Here is a 21,962-nt window from a genome sequence, read left to right as displayed (position 1 = left end):
TCTACCATTATTGAGGGTTTGGTCCTGTTGGGTGCCAGGCCAAGCAGCCCATCTTCATTAGCTCATTCAGTCCTTACTGCTACTCAGGTAGAAGTGTGTTTACTCTCAGGACCCCTGGATGGCTCAGTTGTTAAGCGTCTGCCTTCGGCTCAGGTCATGATCACCGGGTCCTGGGATTGGGTCCTGCATTGGGCAGCTTGCTCAGCAGGGAGCCTGCTTCTCCCTCTGCCTTCCAGTTCCCCTGCTTGTGGCTTGTGCTCTCTCTCTCTCTGTCAAGAGCTCTGTACCAATTAATCAGCAGACATCCAAGGCTCCAGCTGGGACCAAGTGGGCTGGACTCATTAGTGCAGAATGACATTAATATCCAAAAAGTTTTGAGGCAAATGCAATGATTCAGGGCAGGCGCCTGTGTAGGGATGGCTTAGAAGTTGCTGTGGGCAAGAGAACCGTGCTAAGAGGAAGAGAGGGAACAGTGCCAATGTGGGGGGAGGAGAGCTAGGCCAGGTCCCCAAGATCCCTTGTGGGAAGGGAGGAGCAAATCGACTCTAACTTGGGCAGGGTCTGCCCTCCTGTGCTGTCCGACTCCTCTTGCCCTGGACTGTCCAACAAAGAATTCAGTGGGACTATACTACCTCTTCCCCGATGGGCCATTGTAACCACAGTCCAGTTGGAGAGGCAGCGCTGTGTGGTGGCCGGGCCCCAGGCCAGTTGCTGGCTGTGAATTCCTGTTGCACCTCTCATGGTGTGGCCTTCTGTAAATTGCTCCATCTCTTTGGGCCTGTCTCCTCTTCTGAACCAGGAGGTAGTAACAGCAATCCTTCAGGGCTGGTGAGAGGTTCGTGGATGTGCTTTGTCGACTGTGAACCAGAGGGAAGGGATGCCATATTCCTCATCTCCTTTTTTGCTTCTCTTTCAAGATTGTTTATTAGCGATGCTAAACAGCAATGCCTTGTGACTTTGGGGACAATGGGAGTCAAACCAGCCTCCACTGGGAGCCTGAGAAATAGAACTGTTTTCTAAGTTGTTCATTTCTTCACTCAAATATTCACTCCATTCATTCATTCACTCATACATTTACCCAGCGTTTCTCCTGGGCTGCCGTTGACTCGGTGCTGGGAATAAAATGGTGAATGGGACATGATTCCCACCTTGGCGGGTCCCCCAGTTGAGTGGGGGTGCCAGTAAAGGGAGAGACCATGGCCATGAATTTGGGTAAGGAGGGCTGTTGATTTCAGGGATCCTGCCGCTTGGATTTTGTCCAGACATTCTGATTTCAAACCTCCTGTCTTATGGTCCTCCTTAACACATTGCTAATCTCCATCACTGTGGTATTGTTGTTGTTTTTAAGATTTTATTTATTTATATGACAGACAGAGATCACAGGTAGGCAGAGCAGCGGGCAGAGAGAGAGGAGGAAGCAGGAGGTGGAAGCTCCCCGCTGAGCAGAGAGCCCGATGCAGGGCTCGATCCCAGGACCCTGAGACCACAACCTGAGCTGAAGGCAGAGGCTTTAACCCACTGAGCAACCCAGGCGCCCTTGTTGTTTTTGTATTAAAAACGTTTTTTTTTTCTTATTATTTAGGAAATGTGGCCACACACCTACAGTTCTCTGGTGCTGTGGGGGTGATATCAGCTGGGATGGGCTAGGTTATACTGTGGCCATGGGCAGCCCAACCCCTGGGAGTCTGGTGAGGGGCGACGTCCTCTGCCTGGGGGCACATGTGTGTCAAGGAGAGCCTTTCAGAGGAGGGGATGTGGAGCTGTCCCTGCAGTTAGAGATGTTGCCACGTAGCCTGGGGGTGGGACCGGGGGGACATCATTAATGAAAAACATTTTATTGACACCTACTACATGCAAGGCAGTGTTCTAAGTGTGGGGATACAGTTGTGAACAAAACAGACACACCTCTGCTTTCAAGGGAATGACTTTCTGGTGGGGGGTGACAGTGCTGGGGGGAAAGGCAAAGCAGAGCAGGGACAGTTCTTGCTGTTTGGTATCCAGTGCTCAGGCTAGGGATTGGTGATGGGTGTCACTTGAGTAGAAGCCTGGAGGAGGCAAGGGAGTGAGCAGATGGAGGTTTGGGGGAAACTGTAGGCAGAGGGAACACGGCGCACAGTCCCTGAGGTGGAAGAACCTTGCTGGGCCCTGCGAGAAGCCAGGAGACCAGAACTACAGGGAGGGTGGTGGGCGTGCAGGTAGGGGGGAGCAGGGGCGGGCCTGTGCATTTGGCTGCTGGACAAATACAGAACGCCCAGTTAAATTTGAATTTCACATCAACAAATAATTTTTTTAGTAGAAATAGGAACCATGCAAAACTGCATTTCTCTGAAATTCATGTTTAACTGGGTGTCCTGTATTTTCATTTGCTAAATTTAGCCACCCTAGTGTTGGGCTCTCTCTATAAGACTTTGGCTTGACTTTGAGATAGAAGGCGCTGGAGGATTTGGAGCAGAGCAGGGACAGGATGTGACCAGTTTTAAAGGGATCCTTTGGGTGCTGCGCTGTGATGCAGTAGGCAGGGTCAGAAGCTGGGGGGCTCATGGGAAGTGAGAGATGGGGGCCGGTATGGAAGTGCTGAGGGGGCGCCAGACATGTTTGGAAGATGGAGGGGATCCCATTTGCTAGTAAGTTGGCTGCAGGGTGGCAGAGAAAGAGAGGAGTCAAAGAAGACTCACTGGCTTTTGACCTGAGCAACTGGAAATACTGAGATCATGGCAGGAGATATGTGCATGTGCGTGAGTGTGCACGTTTATGTCTGGACATGTTAAGATACCAACTCTGAAACCAGGAGGGGTCATCCAGTATGTGGTTGGACACGTGGTCCTGGGCTTCTGGGAGAAGACCCTTGTTTGTCGCCAATATTGATGTCATGGAAAGGGGTATGCCTGGCTGAGAGTGCCAAGGTGAAGTGTAGTGGGAGCAGCCCTAATCCAGCCACCTGCAAAGGCCTGAGGCTTGAGATTTTGGGGTGTGCTCAGGGTGCCAGGACGGTTGAGTGCCAATGGCAAGGCCAAATTGGTGTGGAAAATGAGGTTGGCCCAGCCTTGAGGACCAGAGGCCAGGGAGGGTTCTAAGCAGGGGAGTTCTGTGCCAGGTCTGTGAGTTAAATCTGGAGCAGCGTGGAGCTGGGAGGGCAGTGAGGACACGGGGGTGCCAGTCTTGCCAAGAAGTAGTCCTGACCCCAGGACAGCAGTTGCGGGCTGGAGCCGGGGCCCCAGAAGAGCGGGGGACTGATGGGACTGGGTGCCAGGCTGGATATGGGGAGTCAAAAGATGCTTGTCCAAGCCTTCGGCCTCTCATGGGGCTGTGGGGGCAGGGAAAGGAGAGCAGATCTTGTGCCCCCCACACCCCAGCACCCCACCACCACTGCGCTTGTTAGCAAGGAACACTCCTTAGAGGGAACATATGTGCTGTTATTTTTAGGTGATTAGCCACACGTCGTGGAGCGTTTGTTTGCCAGTCGTGGATAAACAAAAGCCATTTGTCAAAATGAGATGTTCCAGCCTCATCCTCCCCTCACAGGCCAGTTGCTGGCTGTGAATTCCTGTTGCATCAGCAGCGAGGCTAATTAGCTCAGCCGCTCCTGAATACTAATGGTCGTGTTCCCGCAGAGGTGTCTGCGTACCAGGAGCCTTGCAGAGGTGCACGCTGTGAAGCTCGTGGCAGGTAGACAGACCCCTGTCATCCAGCACTGGTGTACTGGCACAGGTGCATCCTTATTGGTCCCATTTCAGAGTTGGGGAAACTGAGGCTGGACATCACCATCCCAGGAGTGGGGACTGGGCAATGCCACCAGTCCCTCTGGAGCAGCTTAGGTAATAGGACCAGAGCAGGGAATTCCATCAGAAGGCTTGCTCTGTGTCTCCCCTTCTGGGGCTGACTTTCGGGACCTCTCGGTAAAGGGGCCAGTGAAGCTGTAGAGGAAGGAGCATGGCTGACCTTTGGATGAGGACAGCAGTGGGTTCTCAGCTTGTCTTTGCCACTCGAGGGCAATGTATGGTCTGGCTGGTCTCTGCGACACAGTATGTAGGGGGTTACTAGGAAATGATCTTGAGATGAATATCTTTGATACTGGGGACAGATACAGGATTGGGCAGAGGAGATAGCTGACCTCTGATGCTGTCTTCACAGAAGCTCGGCTGGCCCTGCACGGAGTTCTGAGGATAGGATGGCCCTTTGGGCCTGTTCTGAGTTGAGGCAAAATGGCTGGACCTCTGAACCTTCTGTTGATCTGTCATTGTATATAGGCCACTCCGGGAATGGAGCATGAGGGGCTGGTGACCATCTGCCAGCAGCACACCCAGCAGCAGTGGGAGTAAGTCCTTTGTGCCTGCAGGGGCACATGGGTGGATCCTTATGGCTACTCCTTGGGCTTCTGGGTGGAGCCTCACAGGCTACTCCTTGGGCTTCTCCTGGGAGAGGCTGCTCTTGGAGGGAACTTGAGAAGGAAGGCTAGTGAATGAACTACAGCACCCTTCCCCACTGCAGCTTTTACGGTATCAGGGTGGCGACCAACGTCCTTCAGCTTCCTCCTCCATTAGCCATGAGAGATCCCTGCCACTCTCAGGTGACATCTCTGTGGGGACTGAGTCCCTGGTCACCATGCCCATTTCAGGCCCAGTGGCTGCATTTGTCAATTTATCATCAAAATGAGCAAGGCAGCACCAAGAGGCACGCAAGGGGATCACCTACATGTCACCATATTCTTCCCTGTCCAACCCAAGTGTGACTTCCTTCTGATGATCATCAGGTTCAATTGCTCGGACCAAGATGGCGACTCTCCTTGTTTGCCAGTTCCCTGACACAAGGAGCCCGAAGTGCCAAGGAGGCACCTGTACCCTAGAGTTTAAGGGACTTTTCCTATGTCCACTGGCAAAAGTAACCTCCCTTTGGGAACAGGGCGCCCACAGAACTCAGAATTGAGGGATGGAGAGACTACATAGGTCACTGGGAATAACTGTAAGGTAGGCCCCTCGGCTTCCTCCCCTTGTTTCTTAGGCCTGTGTTTCCCACCCACTGGGGACACGATGACATAGAACGTATTTGATTTAAAGTGATACTACATCTTGGAGGATGATACCCAAACCTCATGATGTATTGTTTCTGAGGTGGCTTTTCAGCTTGTCTCAGCAGGCTGTTACACTGCTCCATCCAGCCGGCAGCTTCTGGGTAATGGGGTGCACGATGGCAGCCCACTCTCCTACCTCCTGGGCTATTGCCATAAGTTGGGTGGTTTGGCCTGACGTGATGTTATATGGAATCAAGTGCCTGTGGATCCAAGTCTTCGTATGCCCTCGAGTTGGAAGCTGTGGGCATGGAAGGGCAAGCTCTGTCTGGAACATGTCTCTATTCCTGGCATTTTCAGGGTGGAAGGCTGCCACATAATGGCCCAAACCAATTTAAGGTTTTGTCCCCCTCTGCAGCTAATGGCCCAGGCTCCCTGGTGGGGCCATTTGTGTGAGCTGGGGAGGCCAGGTCAGTAATGGTGGATGACATGGGTCTTTCTCCCTGCTGTACAGCTTGTTGGTGAACCCAAGTCCTGCTCCTGTTCAACTCAGGATGTACCCACTTTCTGACTTCGTGGGTCTGCCAGACCCCACTCATGGGCAGTTCTGGCACATGATCCCCTGGTGTCTCCCGATTGGGCACTCTGTCTCAGCCAGAGCCAGGAGCATGCTACAACCTGTTTTCAACAGGTTGGCTGCTCATCTGTGTTGCTCCTAGGGATGCCATGGTCGAACTCCATGACCCTCCATAGGTCAGGCTCTCCTGACTGTTCCTCCATCTGATTGCTCATCATGAAGTTAGATCTTCCTGCCTTCAGGTGGCTCCCATGTTTTCAAGGCCCTCTCCTCCCCACCGCAATGAGTGAGCTGGTGTGTGATGGCATCTTCTACTGCCAGCCCCAGCCTAGAGAGAAGAGCCATCCTTGAACCCCCAAGTGATGCTGGGACCATTCACCAGTTGCCCCCCTGACATCCTGGTAAGCAGTATGTCCTCTGGGCCCCTATGTGCAACACAGGCCTCTGGAGGGAGCTCTGGCCTTACATAGTGTAGGACATATCTTCTGTATGGAGAGGCCTGTGCAGTCCCAGGTGAGGAGGGAGTGCAGTCTCCCTTGGCAGGGCAGAACTGTCTTGGCTGGAGTTGAGCCTAGGATGAGTTTTCATGTTTTTCTGCCCTTCCGTGGCAGGAGATGACAGCCTCTCTAAACTCCAGCAGAAGGGCTTTCCCATTAAACTTTAAATTACTGATTAATCTTACTTGGCTCTTGGTTATATTTTTCTGGTTCAATGAGGTTTAGCAATAGCTACGCAGTTCGATTGTCCTCATAGTTACCGATTCCTCCATGTTTCTTAAATATATCACACCTGTTAATGGATCCCCTGTCACTAGTCTTCCCTCCTAGTTCATCACTCAGCCAGCTGGGTGGCAGGTGATTCAGCTCTAAACTCCCATCCTGGTGTCTGCTTTCCTGAGCTACTTTTGGTACCAACTGTATATAACAGGTTGGGTTCTCAGAAAGCAGACACTGTGACAGAACTCAGCACGTGGGGGTATTTATTAAGAATTATTCTTAGAATCAACACTTGTGGAGGGGAAGAGACAGAAACAGGATTGAGCAGAGAGAGAAGTCAGGTTGCCACATCCGCTGATTGAGGCCTCAGCTTCTACCCTACAGTGAGTCCTGAAGGTGAGTATGATCTTTTAGAGTTGTTCTGGGTTGGGGCAGAAGGCCTTGGAAGCCCTGGAGACAGGGTGTCATCTCGGGTGAGGTGGTCTTCTGCTGCTGAGGCAGTCGCTGAAGGTACTGATGGCTGAGGGCTGGCTGGCTACTGCTGTGCTTTCTGCCATGGCAGTGATAGGGCCTTTATTCCTATCACAGTGTCTATCCCAAAACCTGTGAGTCCGCTTGTCTGGAAGACAGGGATTAAAAAAAAGTCCTAGCTACTACCTGGCTGATTAATAAGGACTCCATAAATGGTAGCTCTTGCATACTTTACAGGTAGTTATTTGAGGATATTTATAAGTGGTAAAACTTTGACTCAAGATAATTCAAGTAATGACAGGAATTTACATGTTCACATAATTGGCAACATGCACTTGACTTCAGGAGTGGCTGGTTGCAGGGACTCAAAGAATTTCATCAGGATGGGTCTCAGTTTCTTTTCACACCCACACACCACACACACACACACACACACACACACACACACACACACACACACCTGTCTTTCCATCTCTAAGTCCTGAATTCCTCTGTGTTGGCTTCCTTTTCAGGCATTCTGAGGCAGACGCCCTAAAGATCATCCCCAACAGCTCCAGGCCCACATCCTGCCCGCTCAGGAACACAGGCAGAAAGAGGGGGCCACCCTCACTGCTCCCCCCTCCTCCCACAGTGATGACTAGTTAGGGTAAATCCCAGGGCTGACACTTACTGACCAGGCCTGGATTGTGTGGCCATCTTGAGAACTGGGAGGATGAGGTCTGCTCCTCTTGATGGGAAGTTGGGGATAGGAGGTGTCTCAAAGGAAAACTGAGATGCTGTGAGCAAAAGACAAAGCAGTAGATACTGCCCCCCCCCCCCCAAAAAAAAAAGAGATATCCACACCCTGTCCACCTTGGAAGACCTCTTTTATTCCATCTAGAGGATGGAAGGGCATCATCCCTTAGCCCCTGTGGGGGCAGTTGCTAAGCTCAAGAATATGTCTCACATGTCTACATGTGGCTGCATGGAAACGCTGTATGGCCCACTAGCCATGATTTTCAGGTGCATCTGCTGGGTCCAGGGACTGAGACTGAGTCCAGGTGGATTGAGAGGCAAACTCTAACTCCAATTTGTCTTCTAGATCATTCCATGTGCCACTCTTGCATCCATTCAATACACTATTATTAGCATCTACTTTGCTGTCCCCAGCACTGGGGTAATGTTTGACAGCCTCTCCTGAGTGAGGTCCCAGGATGGCTGAGGACCTGGCCACATTGTGTGCTATGGGACACTGTAGCAGAAAGCTAGATGGCCAAGGGGGGCCAGGCCCAGCAGCCCCGAAACCTATCAGGTTCTCAACTATGTTCTCTTCAGCTGAAAAATGTTTAAAAACATTTATTTATGTTACCATTACTGTATTGTCTCATCATTTCTGAGACTTATTGCAAAGTATGCCTCCATTTTAGGTACCATTAAGGGGAAAACATTGACAAACTCTGATATGCCAGTGATTGTAAGATGAACCCCCAAAACCTTAATGTTGTTAACATATGAAAAAATGTGCTGCTGAGTAATGATGAAATATGGTAATTGCCAACATTTAAAAATGGGACTGTTTCACATTAGACTTCTGTAGTCTGGTTACTTCTGAATAATTACAAATTCCTGAAACCCAGGGCCTGCACCTTTGCATGGTAACAGTCAGCTAGAGATGAGTGGGACTTACCCTTTTTGTGATTTAATTTTTTATCTGTTTTAAATAGATAATAATACATTCTTAGAGTTCAAAATCAAACAATACGAGACAGTATAGAATGAAAAGTCTGACTCCCATACCTATTGTCATCCACTCTTTTCTTAGCCCCTCACCACAGATAAAGCCCTGCATTAGATTCTCCTGTATCCTTGCATTTAAAAAAAATACAGATACAAACAAATATGAATAGGTATACCCTCAACTCTCTTTCATTTATAATAGGTTCTGCCTTTGTTTTGATCACTTAATGATGTGTCTAGCAGATATTTCCAAATCTCCAGAGAGATGCTGGTGCTCCAGAGGGGACAGGTTCCCCATGAACTGAAGTCTCCCTATACCTGCTTTCTTCCTTGCATGCACAGTGGGCCCCTGGAGGCATTAGACTTCAGTCTTCCTTGTCTATCCTGAAGACACTCAGCAAATGCCAAGGCCTAAGATGGGGGGCAAGCAGGTTGGGAGTAAAAGGGGGCGAGATGAAGAGGAGGTAGTACTTGTGGGCTTGGTTTCCAGCATGTGCATGGATGCTTTGGTCTGGCTTAAAAGCTCTCAGGTGAGTAGATAGGGATGCAGGGATGAACAAGGTTCAAGACTTCAGAGTCTTGTTGGAGGCAGCAAGAGAGCAAAATGAAGCAAATGGATAATTCTAAAACCAGAGTGGAGGGTATGATCTTTGTTTTTGGGCAGATTAATTAATCTCTTCGGGTTTCTGATATCTCATATGCAAAAACGGGGCTATTTTAGTTTCTGTCTTTTAGGACTGTTATGCAGGTTAAATGCAACAGCACGATGCCTAGCATATAGTAAACACCCAATATGTGTTATCTCTGTGGAGGCACAGTGGAAGGAATAAGGTTGCTTGGAGGCGACTATGAGTGGGGCTTTGAAGACTAAGTAGGAGTTCCCAGGATAGAAAGTGGGAGTAGCACATTTTAACACAGGAAATAGTGTGGGTCTCCCAGCTTGCCTTCAGGTGTGCACTCCATTTCAAAGAGAATGTAACCAAATCTCATACAGAAGATGTGGCCTGCCCAAAACCAAGCATGCAGGAATACAGAGCTCCATAACCAGTTCTGTCTGACTTTGAGCCCAGTGGTTAACGCTCACCTCAGAATGTGAGTGCTAGAACACTCCAGACCCATTTGTATTGCAGCTCAGGGCTGATGAGCTGGGTTGCTGTGGCTTGTGGGGCAGCATTGGCATCTGAAGGAAGAAAAACTGCCTGGTGTCCAGGGGCACAAACCAGGGTACCATCACTCAGCTCTCTTCCTCTGTGAGCTCCCCTCCCAGGTGGGTTTTCCCCATGACGTGGCAAGATAACTCCTAGCAGTTCCATGTCCTCACAGGGCCCGGAGAGCCATTGCAAAGGAGAGAGAGAGTATCTCTTTCCCAGTGGTTCCAGCTAAAGTCCTCGGGAGGGTTCTCACTGGTCAGGCTTGGGTCACGAGACTATCACCAGGCCAGACAATGGTTAGGAGAATGTGGTCCTCTCAATCATCACACCTAGGTTATGTGACCATCCCTGAATCAGTCAAGTAGCTAAGAGGATGTGACCCTCTTTTTGGTCACACCTGGGTCATGTGACTTTCCCTGAACCAACCCAGTGTCTAGGAGGATGTGGCCCTCTCCTTGGTCATACCTGGGACCATCCACTAACAATCCAGTGGCTAGGGGAATGTGGTCCTCTCACTGATAGGGCGTCTCATAAGACTACACCTGCAGCCAGGGGAGCTGAGCTACAGGGGCCTAGAGTGGAGGAAGGGTGATCCCTCAAAGTGATATTGGGGTCCTGTACCCAGAAAAAGGGGGGATGGCTGGCTAGCAGACTCCGTGGGTGTTCCTCACAGAGCCTGAGAGGATCCCCACAACCTGGGGTGTGGAGACAGACCCGCCCCTTGGTCTCTTATGAATTGGGGTTGAGGGAAGCCTGGGGCACCTGAGCTGAGGGTCAGGAAAGCCTTTCTGGAGGTGTCAGGGAAAGGCATCTGGCCCCAGGCAGCAGCACGCATGACAGTACTATAGTCTCTGACAGTGGAGGAGCTATGCCACTGAACTGGTTTGGTCACGGTCAACTCCTTCGGTGGGGTGGGCAGTGTTCTGTGCCCTCCTCACACTGTGCTGATTGCTCTTTGGAGTAAGGAGTTGTGATGGAAGCATCTGAGCCTCCATGCTTCATGGGGTAGCCATCAACTCCACCTGATGGGGCCCTCCAGGGATTCTCAGGGTTAAGCAAGAGGAGGAAATGAGTTTTACAAATTAGTACCAACCAACACCTGGAGGGACAGAACCAGTCCAGGGAAACCCAGAGAGGGGAATCCAGTTCCCACGATGGCCACTAACCCTTTGTACAGAGAAACCTCAGCTTCCTGGGGCAGACACTACATCCTGATTGGACACCTCACCTTGCCAAGGAGGGCAATTTGAAACATTCTGCAAACATTGTGTGCCCCGGGCCCTGTGTCAAGGGCTTTACATATATGATTTAATTTCTTCTTCCCTGTGAGAGGCAGTATCATTGTTCCCATTTTACAAAGGAACCAAGGCACCAGGAAGTTAGGAAACTTGTCCCAAGGTCACATACTAGGGAGGGAATGATGCCCATTTGGCGTCCAAATCCTGGTTCTTCTGAGCTGGGGCTCCTTTGATGCTGGGGGCCAGAGACCCAGTTGCAGCCCGACACCCCCAGAAACATGGCGGGTGGGCTGAGCTGCTTGTCTCCCACAGCCGTGCAGCAGATGTTCAGAGGATACTCAAAAATTAGGCAGAGAAAGGGGCTTCTTCTGGCCCCAGGGTCTCCTGCCCTAGATAGTTCCCTTGCAGCCTCTCCCAGAGCCCAGAGCTCCCTTTCTCATCTAAAGCCTGGCCATTTGTGGCCCAGATGGAGACCCTTAGGTCTGAGCGCTTCAGTGGGGAGGATGGGAGGCTTCAGAGAAGGACATGAGGGGTGGGAGTAGGTGGGGAGGGGTGGGACTCAGAGCCAAGGCCTCAGAGGAGGCGGGAGGCAGGGAGGTAGCTTTATTAGTCTGTCCCCAGGGGACTTGGCAGCCAGTTATTAGGCGCTCCCTAGGATGGTGAGCTTGGCGGGCAAGGGAAGAAAACAACTGTGGGAGTCGTGGGGGGTAGGCTGGGGTTGGTTCTGCCTCTTCTGGACCAGAGGATCCCTTCCTTTCATCATATGAGAGGAGGGCTGAGGTTGGGGGTTCTCCAGGGCCTAAGCCTGTCAGCAGGGTATAAGCCCCTCTTTGGCAGCAAGGATAGTGTCATGGGCACCTTTGGGTGTAGACTGGGAGCTGGATTACCCTAGGGCCCCTCCAAGCCCCCAACTTTCTTCAAGTAGCTTCTTGGCTACTATGGTGGCTGGGCTGGGGCTGTGGTGTCTATTGGATCCTCACCCCCGTCCTGTTTCTTAGAAGGCCACCAGTTCATCCTCAGACTTGTAGTCTTGAGGATGCATACTGTTGTTCCCATACTATAAACCCATCTCCCATATCATTTTCCCTTTTCTCATGCAGAGAGTAATGTGTTAAGTTCCCCCCAGACTTTTCTTCTTCTTTCCCACCAGCCCCTTGGGTCATCAGCTTTTAGAGCCTTAAAGGTCAGCAGGGAGGACCCAAGCCCTCCCTCCGTCTCAGACTCCCTGCTGTGCAGCTGCCTCCTGGACATCTCCCGGAGCAGGGCAGGATGGGGATGACACCCAGGCTCCACAGACTCTTCCTTTTCTCATCTCCCTACCCTGCTCTGCCACTGTGGCACCCCAGAGAAGGGCTCTGCTACCTGCCTGCTGGTGCAGACCAGAGCACAGAATCATTCCCAGCCCCATTCCTCCCTGACTTGGCACAGGCAAGCCAAACCTTCCCTAGCCTTCCATGGTTTCCTTCCACTCCCTTCTCATGTCTGTGCTCTGGCTCACACAGCTTTCCTTTTTTTCTGGAGTCTCCTCTTTTCCTCTGAGCCCTTGGTTGACCCTCATGTTGCCTGTCCATATCTCTTTCAGCTTAAAATTCTCAGCAGCTCCCCAGCACCCGTGCATGAAATCTGTATTCCTTGTCTTGGCATTCTAGGCTCCACGTGGCCTGGCCCCTACTGCAGCTTCTGCTTCCACACCCCCCTCCAACCCTTTGCATGCTCCAGTTCTCACAATGTGTCATGTTCCCTCCCACTCTGAGCCTTTGCTCATGCTGTTCCCTCTCCTAGGAATGCCTCGCCCCACTTTTGGTTGTTAGCTCAGCTTTTGACTCCTTCAGGAGATGCTCCCTGAATACCGGCCCACCTTCAGCAGGTCTGTGTATCTCTACTGTGGGCTCTCATAGCATCCCACACACTTAGCACTCTTCATCAGAGTTGACTGCAGATCTGGTTCCTGGCCTCAGCTAACTGTGGGAGCCTGGAGGGCCAGGGATGGGTGTCTTATTGGTCTTGCTCTTTCTAACATCCAGCCCAGAGTGAGGCATATGGTAAATGCTTAAGCAGGGCTTCAGAAGAAATGAAATGTCAGCCATACTCTCAAGCCAACTTCAGGGTTTTTTGATGTGTGTATTAGTTTCCTATTGGTGCTGTAACAAATTGCTACAAACTCAGTAACAATGGAAATTTAGCTTCCTACAATTCTAAAGATCAGAAATCTGATGGGGCTCAATGTCACTGTGCCATCATCAAACTGTGGGTGGGTCTGCATTCGTTCTGAAGGCTCTAGGGGAGAATCTATTTTGTTGCCTTTTCCAGTTCCTGGGGCCTTTTCTATTTTCTTTGGTTTCTGGGCTCTTTCTCCCTCTTTGAAGCCAGCAGTGTTGGGCTGAGTCCTTCTCATGCTACCATCTCTGGGGTTCTCTCTTCTGCCTCCCTCTTGCACTTTTAAGGACCCTGGTGATTACATTGAGCCCACCTGGAAAGTCCAGAATGATCTCCCTATTTTAAGGTCAGCTAAGTTAGCAACCTTAATTTCATTGCAGTCTTAATTCCTCTCTGCTGTTTTAAATAACAACACATTCATGGGTTCCAGGGTAGGATATGGACATCTTTGGGTGGCCACCGTCCTGCCCATCACACTAAGGAAGGAGCTGGAGAAGCCAGTGCCACATGAGGAGAGGTACCCATTTGTAAGAGTCTAAGAATGGATTAGGACCAAGGGCAAAAAGACAGTCAGGGTCAGAGGATGATTTGATGCAGGTAAGAGAGTTTTAGGGAGAGCCAGAAAGGGATTCCTGTCTCTTAACGGTCAGTCCTGCAAGTGACAGAAACCCAACAAAACTGGCTTTGAGCAAAACGTGATTTAGACCCATGAGACTAAAATGTCACAGGTGAGAATTCCTCCAGGTATGGCTGGGTTGAGGGTCAGAGGATGTGCCACACCTCCATTATCCTCTACCTTTCAAGGTTTCCCTCCATCCTGGCATCTTCAGCCCACAGGAGATGACAACATGACAGCAGCCATGGCCACTCCTGGTCCTCCAGGTGTAAGTTAACCAGAGCTCCTGTCACATCTCAGTAGGCCTCCCTGCCCCTCCTTGCCTTGCCTGGGTCTTGTGTCTAGCCTCCAACCAATTGTGGGGCCAGGGGATCGGATTTCACCCAAATCCTGAGTAAAGAACAGAGGAAGAGTGGGTTCCTAGAGGAAATTCTGGGGGCTGTTTTCCCAGCTGGGTGATGCTCCCTATGTTCTCTGAGGGAGGAGGGATGGGGTAGCAGAGAGAGCACTGAATTAAGAAGAGACCTGGGTCCCAATTCTAGTTCCACTGCTAACTTGCTGCTATGTGACTTGGAGGTGAGTTACTTATTAACCTCTCTGGGCCTGGCTGTAGAATGAGGGGGTGAAGTGGGATGCCCTCCAAAGGTCCTTAGCACTCAGAGGCCTTTCCCATCTGTTTAGCCCATCTGTTTTCTTGGGCGTCTCGATACTAGTAGTAAAGATCCTTAGAAAACCGGTGGTTTTTCTGTAGGGGAAATTGTGCAGAGTAAAGCCAAGTTTGGGATTTGAGGCAGGCCAGGGAGGTGGGCAAGAGCACGTGAAGTGCTGGCTTCATGGGAGAATTGGGGGCCTGAGAAAATGGCCAGGGACTATTGAGATTTAAGGCTTGTCTGTCACCGGGGTCAAACATCACTCTGCTTGTATTGGGCTTAGCGTGTGTCCATGGTTGGGGTGATTGTGTGAGCTGGCTGTGGTCCAGGCTGGGGATCAGAAGCTGTCAGCAATAGATGGGGCAGATGCCATCAGCTGGTGAATGGGGGACTGGCCACACGTGACTTCTCAATTATTCTCGTCTAACATATTATGTAGTTCACATATTCTTTTGTTTCTTGTCTGCTTCCTTGGACTAGGATGTCAATTCCATGAGGACAGCCACTTTCTCTTTGTTACCTTGAGCTCCTAGAACAGTGCTCGGGACATCGTAGGTGCTCAATAAACAATCATCTGATTGATGCAGAGATAGGTGCATGCAGGTGAGGCCAATGCTATGTGCATTGGATTACCAGTTCATCCATCTTGACGCCCATCCAATCCCCCTGGAGAGCTTGTAAGAACCCCAATCCCCAGGGTACAGCCCTTACCGATTGAGTCAGAATGTCTGGGGGCCCAAGCCAGGCATTGGCATTCCTAAAAAATCCCCAGAACGTCCCACTTGCTGCGAAGTTTGAGAGGCACTCACTGTATTAGACCGCGTGAAGCATGGGGTGTGGGGGGCCTGCTGCCTCGTGAGGACACACACAGTGGTTCTGGGTGGTAGGATGGAGACTTTTTGTCCTAGATCTCTATCACATTCTCCAGACACCCGCCACGGAGGTGATTACTTTGCTCTCAAAATGGATTTTGGCCGCGAGTCAAGAAGAGCTTTCGCTTCCTAGCTAAACGATGGCAGATCAATTTGAGGTCTCGGCTGGAGCTGCTGATTAGGGCTGGCAGCCAGGGAGCCCTCTGGCTGTCAGAGCCACAGCAGGACTCAGCCAGGCCTTTGAGAGGACGTGGAAGGCAGGAGCTGGGGGCCAGCCGTGGGGTCCAAGAGCCCAGCCTTCTCTTGGGGGGTCTGGGAAAACTGGTTGGGGCTGCTGTCCAGTTTGGAAGTGCAATCTCCATTTATTGGGGCAGCAATATTAATGTAATAGTGTTAGTCATTGTTTACTGAGAATTTGCTATGTGCTGGGCGCTTTAATGCATTTGTGCAAAGCTGGGCAGTGCAAGTATTATAATCCCTTTGTATGGAGGCCCTGAGGGGTAAGATAATGTGCCCAAGATGAAATAGCTTCAACATAACCAGTCAGACTTGTAGCCAGGTCTGTTTGGAAAAAAAACAGTGTTTTCTCACGATGCTCTGTTGTATGTCAGTGTGTGTGTCTGGACTCCGAGCTCCCATGACGATATCAGGTTCAGGTTTACAAGGCAGCACCTAGCCCAGTGTTTAGCCATGGGGATGTCCCCTGGGAGGAGTTTGCTGAAGGCAGAAAGGAATGAGGTCAGGTTTGCTGAATGGATGGATGAATCAAGGAGTATTTGCTGACTAGGGGCTGAAGGTGGGCTGAGGTATGCACTGCAAGTCAGGCAGCCTCCTGGATGGCCCCCAGCCTCCAGTGACCTTCCCTCCTGCTGTCCATGCCTTGTGAGGTATACCCCTGCATGGAATCAGAGCTGGTCTGTGTGACCAACAGAATACTGCAAAAGTGGTGGTGTGGCTTTTGAGGCTAGGTCATAAAAGACAGTGCATCTTCCTCTTTGCTCTCTTGGACTACTCACTCTGGGAGAAGACCAGCTGCCTTTTTGTGAGGACACTTAAGAAACCCTTTGGAGAGGGAGCCTTCTGCCACACAGCTGGCACCAGTTTGCCAACAGTGTGACTGGACCATCTTGGAGGTGGATCTTCCAGCCCCAGTAATACCTTCAGATGAGACCACAGCTCTAGCTGACATCTTAATTGCAACTTCGTGGGAGACCCCAATCTGAAACTACCCAGTGAAGCCACTCAGAATTTTTGACCCTCAGAAACTGTGAGAGAAACATAAATGTTTATTGTTCTGAGCCACTAAGTTTTGGGGTAATTTGTTATGCAGCAACAGATAACTAATACACATTGCTAAGTCTCTTTTGAGCTGATGAGGGCTTCCTGGAAGAGGCAGTTGTTCCCTCCTGTCCCAGCTTCTCACCTGTGACTCCTGTCTCTCAGCTTCTTTTCTATGTATTATGTGAAATGACGTGAGAGTTTGTTTTAAATCCAGGTTATCAGTTTACTATTTGAATGACTTGAAGATTTTTTAAAATTTAAACTTTATTTTATTTTTTCAGTGTTACAAGATTCATTATTAATGCACCACATCCAGTACTCCATGCAATATGTGCCCTCCTTAATACCCACCACCAGGCTCACCCAACCCCCAACCCCCTCCCCTCCAAAGTCCTCAGATTGCATCTCTTAAAAGGCTTATTTGAGAGAGAGAGAGAGAGAGAGAGAGAGAGCAGGGGTGGGGCAGAAGGAGAGGGAGAGAGAGAATCTCAAGTGAACTCCTTACTGAGCATGGAGCTCAACAGGGGGCTTGATCTCATGACCTGAGCTGAAATCAGGAGTTGGATGCTCAACTGACTGAGCCACCCTGCTGCCCCTGGATGATTGTCAATTTTTATTGAAATTAACTCTTCTCCTTATCCTTTTTGGTCCTTCTCTTTCCTTTCCTATTATCCTCTTCTTGTTTGTCTTCTTCAGTCTTGCCATAGTAATAGTAGTATTTTGTTGCAATGGCTATCATTGTTTAAGTAACTGTTATGTGCCAGGCGCTGTGCTAGGATACCTACAGACTTATTTTATTTAGTTCCCTTAATGCCCCCAGGGGTGATGATGGGGGAATTAGGTATTATTATAGTCTTTTATTTTTATTTTTATTCCAGTCTATATAACATATAGTATATACTCATTTGTTTTAAATAGATAAGGAAACCAAGATCCAGAGACTCATACAGTCAAGACCAGACAGAAGGAATCAAGATTCCTAACCAGGGTTGTCTGAAAACCAAAGCCTATACTCATGCCCATCATATGCCTCTACTTCTGAGCCCCAGTGTTGTCTTCTGTAAAATGGGCATAATCCTGACCTCACGGATTCTGGTCAGGATGAGCAGAGGCGGTGCCTTTAGAGCACCAACCCTGTTATGGCATGGCGCGGGGGCTTAGTGAATGGAGGCTTCCTCTCTCTTCTTCCCTTTTCTTCCCTCCCCCCTTACGTATATTAAGATGGGCTACCTTAACCCTCATATAGACAGGATCATGGTCATTGTGAGAGAAGCAGGGAGTTGAGGAGATCAGTGGGCCTGCCCCAGAATGGGGTGGATGCCAGAACTTGGAGTCCAAAGAAATGGTAGCACCAGCAGGTCTGGGCCTACCCACTGAGGCTCCCTTGTGCTAACCCTGTGCCTGGGGCAGAGAAGTGATCACCCAGCTCACACAGAGATGAAGGAGGGGCTGCAACCTGCATTCAAACCTGGGTCAGAGCCTGTGAAGAGGCTGTCATGTAGAGATGGCTCCAGCTGGAGGATCCCAGCTGAGAAAACATTGTCTGGGGGTGGTGAGGGGTATTGAAATATCTCTTAGATCAGGCAAGAAGCCCCAATTAATTACGAGTGCTAAGTGAGTGACCTGGAAGCAGAGTTTTGCAGTCAATTAAAGGGATGCTGGAGGAAGCTTCATTAAGCCCTGGCTCCTGGCAACTTTTGGTTTAGGAGAAAGAAGGCCCATGTCTGACTGTAATGAGCTCTCCCACACTGTGGGGAATGCAAACAGAGAGTGTTCTCTACCAAAGATGGCACTAGAGGGACTCTTGGGTTGCATAGCAGGATGGATTCTTGACTTCCTCTGCTTTTGAGCTTGTGGTAAAGAAAGAAAATGGTCAAGACATTGCTCCATTGGGGGCATGCAAAGTACAGTTTGTGGTTTTCCTCTTTCTCTGGTGTAGACAGAGACTGGCCACTAGACTTTGCCTCACCTCCAGGTGCCTCAAATCCAGAAGCCCCAAAGCAAACTCATTATCTTCGCCCAAACTGGTCTCCACCAGCTTTCTAGATCCTGGAGAATGGAGCCTCCCAATGTAGAGACAGACTTTGGCCTCAACTCCTTCCTCCTCCGTGCCTCACATATCCAATCCTCAAGTCCTGCCAATTTGGCCTTCTGTGGAGCTTCCCCACCCCACCCTGCCCCACCCATTTGGCTGCTTCTTCCAGGCCCTTTGCCATTGCTTAAATCCAGTCCTCACCATCTCCAACCTTGGCATTGTACTAGCTCCTTCCTGGAGACTAGTTCCTCCTCCTCACAGCCCTAATGATCTTCCTCAATCAACACATCTGATCATAACCTCTGCTTAGGATCCTCCCATGGCTCCCTATGGCATGTAGGGAGAGCACAAGCTCCATCTTCTGGCACCCTGGTTGATGTTTCAGGCTTTCAGCTTTTTACCAAGAATGTAATACGCTCCTGCAGACGTCCCCTGTTTCTCCCTCCCTGACACCCACCACCGTGCTGGACTACTTTTGTCTCCTTTATCCTTTGCTTGTGCCAGGCCCTCTGCTCAGAGTGCCCTCCTTTCCCACCAAGTTGACTTCTCATTTAAGCCTCATTTCAGGGGCGCCTGGGTGGCTCAGTGGGTTAAGCCGCTGCCTTCGGCTCAGGTCATGATCTCGGGGTCCTGGGATCGAGTCCCGCATCGGGCTCTCTCTGCTCAGCAGGGAGCCTGCTTCCTCCCCTCTCTCTCTGCCTCTCTGCCCACTTGTGATTTCTCTCTGTCAAATAAATAAATAAAATCTTTAAAAAAAAAAAAAAGACTCATTTCAGACGTTGCCTTCTCCAGGGAGCCTTCCCCAAGCACCCCAGTTTACCTGCATCACTGCCCGTGTTATAGTGGCTGATTGGCCTGTTTCTTCCATTAGCAGGTTCCTGGTGGAAGGGGCTGTGTGATTGGTGTTCTTGGTGCCTAGTACAGTGTCTAGCAAGTTGTGGGAACCCAGTAAGTGCTATTTAAGAGGGGATTAGGACTGTGAGGAGAAGACCTTCAGGACTGAAAGTAAGAAGATGCTAGCATTTCCCAAGTAGGCAACAGGGCACTGTGGGGTGCCACTGAGTGGAAAGGAGGGGCAAGGCAGACAGAGGAGAAGGATCTGAGTGTCTGGGGCTGGATTATTTACCAGGGACCTGGGTCTTGGGAAGGCAGTGCCTGGCGTGCTGAAAGAACATACATGGACTTCCAGGGAGGCCCAAATCCCTCATGTTCCATTTCTCTCCAATCTCCAGCCGTGGAAGGCCCTCAGAGCCCAGCCCCTGGCTCTGGGAATGGTCTCAATCTCACAGAAACCTTGTGGGGAAGCCCACTGTTGGCCCTTACTCTGCTCCAACACTATTCCTCCATCACTTGGGACCCTATGGTAGATGAGATTTGGTTCTGGCTCTTTGGAGGCCCTGCTCAACTCCTGCTTCTTTGTAGGGAAGGGGGGGAGTTGCTTCAGCCTCTGAGAGGGCTGACTCTAAGATGTCCCCCAGTGATTCCTGCCCTGTTATTCAACCTTGTGTAACCCTCTTCCTATAGGCTTGGCAGGGCCTATGACTTCTAACCAATGGAATATGGCAGAGGTGGTAGAACGTCACGTCCTCAGTCAGGTTATGTAACACTGAGGTTTCCATCTTACCAGCTCTCTGCCTACTTGGCTTGCATGCTTTGATGGAGAAAGCTCCCCTGTTGCGGGCTGCTCTAATGGAGGGCCCCATATAGTGACAAACAAAGGGCAGCCCCTGGCCAATAGCCAGCCAGGGATTGAGGCCCTCAATTCAACAGGACTTAAATCTTGGCAACAATCATATAACCTTGGAAGTGGTCCTTACCGTCTGTTGAGACCCCAGCCCTGGCCTGCACCTTGACTGCAGCTTGGTGAGAGGCTCTGAAGCAGAGGGGCCAGCCCAGTCGTGCCTGGCCTCCCGTGAGAAACTGAGATAATAAACATGTGTTGCTTTAAGGCACCAAGTTGGTGTAATTTGTTAAGCAGTGGTGGATAACTAATGCAGTGTCCTGTTGCGCACAGAGCTCCCCTGACTCTAAGAGTCTAGGAGACTACCCTGGGGGTCTAGCCCAGAGTGATGGGCAGATCTGGGAGAAAGGCAGGATGCGTGATGTTAGGGCATAGCAGAGAGTCAGGTGCTGCCTCCCCTCCCCCTACCGTCCAGTGGGTGCAGAGAGCAAAAGAAGTGACTGGCCACCAAGAAGAGATGGAGATTGGTCACTTGGACCCTGAGTCAGCATTGGGGCTCCTGAGGACCCACTGCAGGCTAGACTCTGCAGTGGGTGCTGGGAGGCATCGGGACACCAGTCAGGACAGCACCTACAGAGCTCCAAAGTCAGAGGGAGACACTGCAGCAACATAAATTACAGTAGAATTTGCAAGGTGCCATTCATTGAATGCTTGGCACACAGTGCTGAGAGTGTGAGTTTGTGACCCCATTTACTCCTCACAACTGTGGAGGTCAGAACAATTATTATCCCATTTTACTTGCGAGCAAACACTCAGGGGGGTTTAGTGGCTTGTTCCAGATCACTCTGCTGGATGACAGAACCCACCAGCAAACCCAGTGCTGTCTGGGCACAGAGCTGTGATGCTCTGTGTTGTGAGCACAGCAACCAACTGCTGGGGGAAGGGGCCTGGGGGCCTGGGGGCTGTGTCAGGGTGGGCCTCACTCAGGAGATGACATCTTAGCTGGATCTTGAGAAGTTCAAGTATACTGGGTGGGGAGGAGGGTACTGTTCATTTTAGGCAGAGGGGATAGAATCTATAAACACGGAATGGCAGGGTATGTGTGAGGGTAGGGGGGCTTGGCTCCGAGTTGGTTAGGTCTGATCTAGCAGGTTGGGGTCATGTCATACAGGGCCATTTTGATGATTTTGATGTTATCCTATAGGTGGGTGCTTCCCTACAGACCACTGAAGGGTGTTGTCTAAGAGCATGACATGGTTAAGTTTGTGTTTTGATGAGTCTTCCAGGTGGAGTTGGGTGGTGGGGAGAGGATAGACAGAGGGAAGATGTGGAAGCTGGGAGACCCGTGTGTGAGGAATGGGAGGTGCCTAGCCAAGTAGAGAAAAAATGAGTCCACCTTAAGGCAAGACAATGGTGGAGACAGCCAAGGCTGAAAAGGGGTTCTGGTCTTGTGCTGACTCAACAAGGCCTGAGATGTGTCTGTGTCCAGGAGCAATACTGTATGTCCCCAGCTCCCACGCATGGCCTGGCAGACATGAGGAACTCCCTCAGTGTTGGTGAGATGAACAGTGACAGACCTTTGCCCATCTGTGGGACTTGGCTTCATGTTGGTATGCCAGTTCCTGAGGAGCGTTCAGAGAGGGATGACCAGAGATGGGCTGTGGGGTGCTGTGACCAGGTTGGGACACCAGCTCCAGGGCTTTGTTGAACAGCTGACTTTGAAGGGCAGGAGGTGAGTGGCCCTGAATCTCTCGGGCCAGCCTTGACTCCAGCCTCAGTTGATTTCTGGGGTCATT

This window comes from Mustela nigripes, chromosome 12 (assembly GCF_022355385.1).
Source record: "Mustela nigripes isolate SB6536 chromosome 12, MUSNIG.SB6536, whole genome shotgun sequence".
Taxonomy (NCBI): Eukaryota; Metazoa; Chordata; class Mammalia; order Carnivora; family Mustelidae; genus Mustela; species Mustela nigripes.
This window is presented reverse-complemented; position numbering follows the sequence as displayed.